Below are 7872 nucleotides of genomic sequence, written 5' to 3'. Positions count from 1 at the left end.
GGGGGGGGGGGGGGGGGGGGGCGCGCAATGAATACTCAAATTTCTTTATTTTTCCTTACTGAAGATCATTCAATTAAAAAAATTATAATTTCATGTTCTGGATAAATAGCACAATGAATTTGCTGTATTAGTCTCAAAGGGAATTCTACAGTTCTTTTAATACTATGTAATCATAATTACGTTACATCGTGATTTACAACTCTTAAAAGAGAAATAACACATACTGTACGTCTAATCTCTGCCTTGAATCCCATAAGGTTTATACACACACAAATAAACTGGACAAACAACCAAATATAGCAAACGTCCAGATGGATACATTAATAAAAAGGTAATCTTCCTTATGTAGCAGCAAATCAGAGCCTCTTCCATCCCTCCCTCTCTCTTCTCTTCCTGCCATCTCTCCATCCTGCAGCCCGCCACCAGACAATATGGAGCAGACAGTAATCTGGCCATGCGCTGAAGAGATTACAGCATCCAGCAGAACAGTACAGCACAGAAGAGAGCAGCTCAGTTCAGCACAGCACAGAGGTAGAAACTCAATCCAAACCAAGTCAACACAAAGAAGAATCTATAGCATGTCCAACCAAACTGTTCAGGAGAAACTCTCTCTCGCACTCGCAGAGCATCGGCTGGTCGCACACACTCCTTCTGTGAAAGCTGACCTTTTCAGAGTGCAACAGAGTGCAGTGCAGTGGATCTCTTTATTCCAAATGTCACTTTTTACAGAAAATATCTGATGTAGTGAAAAACAGATCAGACAGCGCAGGCAGATAAGAGGAACAACACATGTACAGTATGTGATCATGTACACACACACACAGTCTAAGTTTTGTTTTTTTAAATGAACGCACACATACATTAACGCACAGCGAATCTTAAATAAGTCCAAACATTCAGTCGATAGCGAAACAGATGTGCTGCCCTATTTATCCACTGAACTTAATCACGAGTGATATAAATAACTGATCTGAAGGCTTACATCCAGACAGCAGAGTCGAGGTTGGAAGTTCACACGTTGCACTTGTTACTAAGTACATGATGTGGATTTTTGGGATTTTCCGGCCCTCTCAGAAGAATAAACCCTAAACGGCAGTGGGGGCAGCCTCTGACCCTGCGCTGACCTTAAAGGCTGACTAATACCTCACTCATCAAAATCACATGCGCTCAGACACACACACACACACATACACTAATATATAAGCACTTCTATTTTTAGCTCTATTGTCTTTCCCGCGTGCAAGATAAACTCTACGTAACTGTAACTGTGGTCAACAAAGAGGACGTCAGTGTGGAGAGGCACAGCACAGAAGACCCTCAGTATCTGTTGTAGAAAATCAGTTCTTTATGAAAATGATCACTGTGGACTGTGGATTAATAAAGTACAGTATAAACACAAAATGACAGCGATCCCATCCCATTCTTACATCATTTCTGGTGCAGAATTGTCCAGCTACTCTTAGTCTGAGATATTATCGTGTTCTTGACAACAGGTTTAAAAGCACAGTGAGCACAGGCTAACATGGACACTCAAAGCTACGTGAATATTGGTGTCAAAGTGTTGTTGTTGGCTGTGTAGGTGTGTAGAGGTTGAGCTTATGGGGAGCCAAACTTTTTGCATAATAATTTTTGAACTAACAATCAATTAAAAGTCACAACACTGAGAATTTTTAGTATGCCTGTGAAAAGCTGACAGAGACGTGTTTAAAAGTGAAACATCAGTTGCGTCAGTGTGTAAACGTGTGAGGTGGAAGGAGTCTGAAACATGCAACTCAAGTGCTGTTTCTTCCAGAGCCTTTCAAGACTTGCCAAAAAAAAACTATTTTAAATCTAAAAATCTAAAAAAGTTCCAAGAAACATTAACTCATTACTCCCTTCAAATAATTTCCAGGTTGTCAGTTGGCAGTTTTAAGATGACGGTAAATGACAGACCTTGTTAGACGCTCTATTCTCACTGTAATTAAGCCTAACAATCCAACTTTCAAATTGTTCTCAATGTAGGAGATTAAAATCTAGCTACAATTAGAAGTGGTCCAAAGGTAATTTTGTGTTAACTGCTAAAGAAGTTTGAGTAAACTGTGTTTCTCTTCCTCTTAAGGAACAGTGGCGTAACACCAAAATCAAGGTGAAAGCAGGAGAGGAAGACACTCTCCTGAAAATAAACACGATGTTGATTCGAAACATTCAGATGAGAAGGGAAGACAGAAATAACCTCAAAGTGGGCAGTTCATCTTCCCTTTACACATATCACAATCCATTTACATGTTTTTCTACCTTTATTAGCCCCAAACTGATTGTAAATAAAGCAGTATTTCCTGTTGTGATCACTTTTTTAACAATGAAGACAAAAGCCTGATGATGGAAAGATACAGAGGGTGTAAAGAAGAAAGAGCATACGGTGAGTTTAGTAGCGAAGTGGTATGTGCAGCTTAAAGGGAGGAAAGGATGAAAAGGAGTCTCAGATACATGTTGTATGTACATGTTGTATGTATGTGGAGTCCTGTGCATCTAAAAAACATGGCAAACACACATAGGCAGTTGATTCCAATTATTTTTAAATCAATTTTCTGTTATTGTTTGACGTGGTTTGTTTAATTCATAGAAGAATACTGGCCAACATCTGCGCACCTCTGCAGACAACTTCACAGAATTTCTCAAAAGTAAGACTATTTTTTTAAGGTGTTAAAACAGGGGAAGCAAAAGAAAAGCTACAAAGGTGCAGATACAGGTGCAGATACAGTCAGCAGGTTGAAATCATGGCGCTAAATTAGGAAAGGTAGAGGAGGTAAAGGTGTAATGGTTGAGGAGAGGAAAGCGAGGAAGATATGAGGAGATGATAAAAGTGTTGCAGCAAAGAAACCCAAAGAAGACGAAGGTTTAGCCCACTGTTGAATGTAGACGATAGTAAAAGGTATACCGACAAACAGATGAAGGTGTAATAATAAAAGACGGGGAGGTTCTGATGGTGTAATGGTGGAGAGAAAGGAGAGCTGAAGGAGCCAGGTGTGGCAGCAGCCACAGAGGTAATCAGTGGGCCAATGGGGAGTCATTCCACTCAGAGTGAACGGCTGCCAGAGTACCTGGAATAAAAATAATCATTACACTGCATTAAAGTCACTGTCTGTAAATATACCCTGGGCAGCAGTAAAGCATGATCGCCGTGGCCCCTGCCATCAGGACACTTGCACACCTTAACGCACACGTATGTGAATATGTAAATACACGCGCATGCAAATTAAAATAAAATGCAAATATTCCCAAAGATGCGAGTGCGTCTCTCCACACAAGCGGTGTGAAAATCAGCGACTCCCCTGCTGATTCTGTGCATTTATCCTGTCATTACAAAGACAAGCTTTTAACAGAAACAAACTGTTCTCCAAATATAACTCAACCAGCTCAAAGCACATTCATTATCCTCTCCCTATAACTTATAAGTGTTATTTTAGCAACAGAAACCCCGACAGAGGCTTGAACTGGATCTCTCTCACACATTTATTCTGCCTCTCAGTATTGCTGCCTTTGGAAAATGGGGATTAAGTCTGCGTTTAGGAGAATTTGAATTGCAAATAAGGCTTTGTAATTGTTTTAGTTTTTAATCCTTGCAGGGAGGGCCTCAGTGTAATGCAAAGTTGAGACAGGCGAACATCTCAGGCATTCATCTGAGGAAGGACTGTGTTTGTTTCACCACTCGGTTCAATGAGACTTAATAAGCAGGGTGTCCGATCAGCACCTCTCACACACACACAAACACACACACACACACACACACACACACAATGACACGTACATATGCACGCACGCACAAACACGAGCAAACACACTTCTGCACACACGCCTCAGCCCATGGGCTCATTGATAGCGCGGCCAGTTTATTTTGGTTGTGAGTTCGGGTGCCCAGCTGGTACTTGAGACTGGTGGACTGGCAGAGCTGTGCAGCAGACAGCAGACACACACACACAGAGACACACACACGCTGTGCCAGGGACACACTGTGCCAGGCTGCGACGTTTGCCAGCTACAAGCCACAAAGAGAGGCAGAGGCAAAGGAGAAAGGGCAGGACAGAGTGTGTGCAAGTGTGTGTTAGTAGGAGAAAAGATTGTAAGAGTGGACAAAGACCGTGAGGAAGAAAAGAAAAGGGAGTGACTGACTTTTAGAAAAAAAAAGGTTGTTTTAGACTTTAAAAGGATGAAACTGAAACTCCAGAGTGTGAAGCAATGAAAGCAGCTCTCACTTGAGGGAAGAAGTGAAGTAACTTATTCATTAAACATATTTATTAATTTCTCAAAGCAATTTAAATCTGCTGCGTTTGCATTTGAACTCCTTAAAAAACCAAATGGCCACTGAGCTCGCTGTGGTATTCTGACATGTAAATACAAGCATGCAACACATGGAATAATCAAGCAGACCACAAGACGTGACAAGAGAGGCTGCAAACTAACCTAATGTTTGCTTAATGTTATGACATCTGTGACAGCAATGTTTGGTGACTGAGTAAACAACTCATCAAACCTGTGTTTGTGATCGTAATGAGGAAACAAATGAAAGAAGGGCTCGTTTTCAGTCGTGTGGAACATTACTGGGTTTAAAGACAACAACAGATGAAAAGCAAATCTGTGTTTTGTGGTGGCGGCAACACCTCAGATTTATACACCACCACCGGTAGCACCACAAAAACACAGTTTGAGGGAGCTCTGAAATCTACAAAGACCATCCTGCCGCACCACTTTCAAGCGTAAAAAAGCTTGGGTCTTCCTCACTTTTACAGTTTCAGGGTGATCTTCTTACCATAGTTTCTCTCAACATTGTTCTCTGACTGTCCTGCCACCACAGTCCAGATGAGAGAAGAAAATATTCAATGCTTTTTCAGTTATTACCATACGCTCAAAACAATGAGTGAGTACTGTCTTCGACCTGAGATTCACCTCTCAGGTGTCCTACAGGCTTGCCCTACCTTAATGACGAAGGCTGCTGGGACTGTAAGCGGCCTGAAACACTGGTGGACTCAGGCTGTGTGAGGGGCTGGGGCAAAAAAATAAAAAGGGCATCAGCGTGAAGAAAGCTGTGATGCATTTATGGTGAAACAACTTAGTCAGGGTTAGTATTAGTACCCAAGAGGACGGTTTATCTACCATAGGGGGCACTTTTGTTGGGGGAGGGGGGAAAAGTTACAGTCTCCTATTGGCCTGAAAGGAATACCTGCAGACACTACTCAGGGCTAAATTAAAGGCCAACTGCCAACTTTGTTTTTTCAGTTAATATTTTAATGTACAAAAATATTCTCCTGAACAGATGTTACCATTCGGCACCACTTCCCAAACCGCCATGTTTGGTTTAATGTGTCTTGACACCATCAACACATCTTATGCAGAAAAACTCCTAATTTGACACATAATATATAACAGATTATAATTTATATTTATGGATTGCCAAGCAAATATTGGGTTTAATGTACACATATGCAAGAATCATGAGTAAAACGTTTGATCTCAATGTTATCTTACAGAACGTCTCAGTTCTTCAGGTGCTCCACCTGTACAGTTTGCCAAACACTAACTTCCTCAGCCCACAACTTAACCTGCGCTCCTGGACCCGTGCAACAGCAAGTAATCGAGCCTGACTACACAATCAAACTTTTCTCATATTATGTCCAGCTGCTCCAGTGTGCGTTGATTTAATTTAGGGTCTTGGCGTAAAAGAAGGAAACGGCTTTCTTAACTCCCAGAGTTAACCAACAGGAGTGTATGTTTAAAGATAGGTTTCACTCCCTGGGACCTGCCTGACAATCCTCGTAAGCATCGTCAGTGTTTTAGACCTAATGAGGAACGGCATTAATGGAGTTCCGCTCCAAGCTTTGCTCTGGGAAGAAAAGAAAAGGGAGCTCCACAGCTGGAAAAGTTAACTGGAGACGGGAGCGACACGTCACTGTGAAAGAAAATCTTCCTTGAAATTTACTTAAACAATAAAACACTCACAAAAAAAGTCACCTTATGCTGTTCAAAGATTAGAGCAGGTTGTTCTGCCCCTCTCGTCGCAGATTTAGGCCACAAAGTTACAAACAGTCAGCGGAGGTTGTCAAAGGAAAGTTCAAACTAAGCAGAAGCATCATAATTGCAGTAATTTATGCCATTTTGTGCAGGACAGGGTCTTTTAACATAATGGATAAATGAATACTGTAAGTGTACGCGGTTTGGGAGTCACCAACAGTGTCGGGAACTTCAAAGATGGTTAGAGAGAGAGGCGTTTGTGTGTGTGTGTCTGAGCGCATTCAGGAGATGCAGGCTTGGCAGGAGAAAGCACCACAGACACAAACACCTCCGGCATGGAAGGTCGCCCTCGAACTTCCAACCCCCTGACAAATTGCTCACTTCAATTCTCCACAGTAAACCGGTTACAGTCGAGGCAAACAAGTGATGAATGTTGTTTTTTTTAATTATTGAACCATAATTTATTTCCTGAAAATGACTACACCAACTGAAACAGAATTGGCAGCATTCACCCAAGTTTCACTGGGAGAGATAAACAAATGCCCTGAGGAGTTTCCACAATTTCCCAGAATGTAGTATTCATTTAAAGCATTCGTTTAAATTTTATGGATGATGATGTTGCAACTAAGAGGGCATTCATGGGTAACTGGGTTAGGGAAATTAAATGGGACCCGGCTGGAAATCTGTAATGGAAGGAGGGAAAGTAAACGCTGCAGTGTTTGGCTTCTACAATAACTTTGCTCAGGCGGATTCATGGTGTTCACGCTGCTCTGGCTAGCAAGAAGCATAGCTAGCACCAAAACTCAGATAAACTGTGAAAAATGCAGACTTCAAACAGAGTCCCCAGTGTCTTCAGACACCGCTTTCTTCCTGCACACTGATACATCTCCCTCCCTCCTTCCCCAGACTCCCTCCTCCTGTCTCTCCGCCTCTTCTCCCCTCTGTCGCTTGTCTTCCTGTCCCTGTCCCTGGTTTGTCGTCTCCATATGTCTGTCTTCATGTCTGTCTCTTGTCAAACACAGATCCGGGAGCCAGTGCTTGCAGCGTCGAGATCAAATGCTAAACCACAGCAGCGCATTTTAAGCTTGCCCAGAATGAACCTGCAAGGAAGGGAATCATAAACAATATTTGATCTTCTGCTTCTGTCACTTCCAGACCTCCAGCCGAACACACACACAGCTTGAGGGCAGCACTTTCAGGCTTTGTTGCCTCCCTCAGATAGGGGAAGGTATACACAGGCAGAGGAGCCAACTGGCCTTTTTCATTTAGACGGTAACAAAGGTAAACAACGGCACACAAAGACAGCGTCCTCTCGCTCAACGCCCGTCTGCCTGCAGCCTGCACTCCACGCACTGTTTGATATTAAAAGACGACACAGGCGCAAACGGAGGAGGTGAGGGAAGGAGGGGAGGTTGGGGGGACAGAAAGATAGAAAGACAGATAGAGACGGACAGAAATGGAGACACAATGTTGTGGCATGCCGTTTGTGTGTAGGCTATATTTAAACTGAAAACGGCCAGGAGAATCTGTGTAGAGAAGACATCGGCGTGCCAACGCCGACTCCATTCCTCCGCTCTCTCTCTCTCTCCCTTCCATCCCTCCATCCATACCTACTCTGCCTATATTATGGATGTTATTATTATTCCTGCATGTCGTCATGTCGCCCCCGCTTCTCTCCTTCCCCCGAGCAAGAAAGCGGGCACTACTGGCACCCAGCCAGATTACCCAATCAATCTCCTCTGAGAGAGGGGGAGGGCGGCAGGAGGGGAGGTGGAGGGAGGGAGGCAAAAGAAGAGAGGGGGAGGAATAAGAAAGAGAGCGTGGAACAGAGAGGAAAGGAAAGAAAGAGCAGGGGGGGTGTGTTGGAGGATGGTGGGGGGGGGTTGT

The 7872-nt window shown here is 43.2% G+C and overlaps 1 protein-coding gene across 2 annotated transcripts in view; it reads right to left on the bottom strand.

The window, feature by feature from the left end:
• ssbp4 (single stranded DNA binding protein 4) overlaps positions 1-7872 on the bottom strand; it is a 75389-nt gene that overhangs the window by 41402 nt on the left and 26115 nt on the right. The gene's annotated exons all lie outside the window — the stretch shown is intronic.

The sequence above is a fragment of the Morone saxatilis genome, unplaced genomic scaffold, assembly GCF_004916995.1.
Source record: "Morone saxatilis isolate NCDOM2014 unplaced genomic scaffold, NCSU_SB_2.0 Contig12, whole genome shotgun sequence".
NCBI classification, from domain to species: domain Eukaryota; kingdom Metazoa; phylum Chordata; class Actinopteri; family Moronidae; genus Morone; species Morone saxatilis.
This window is presented reverse-complemented; position numbering and strand designations above follow the sequence as displayed.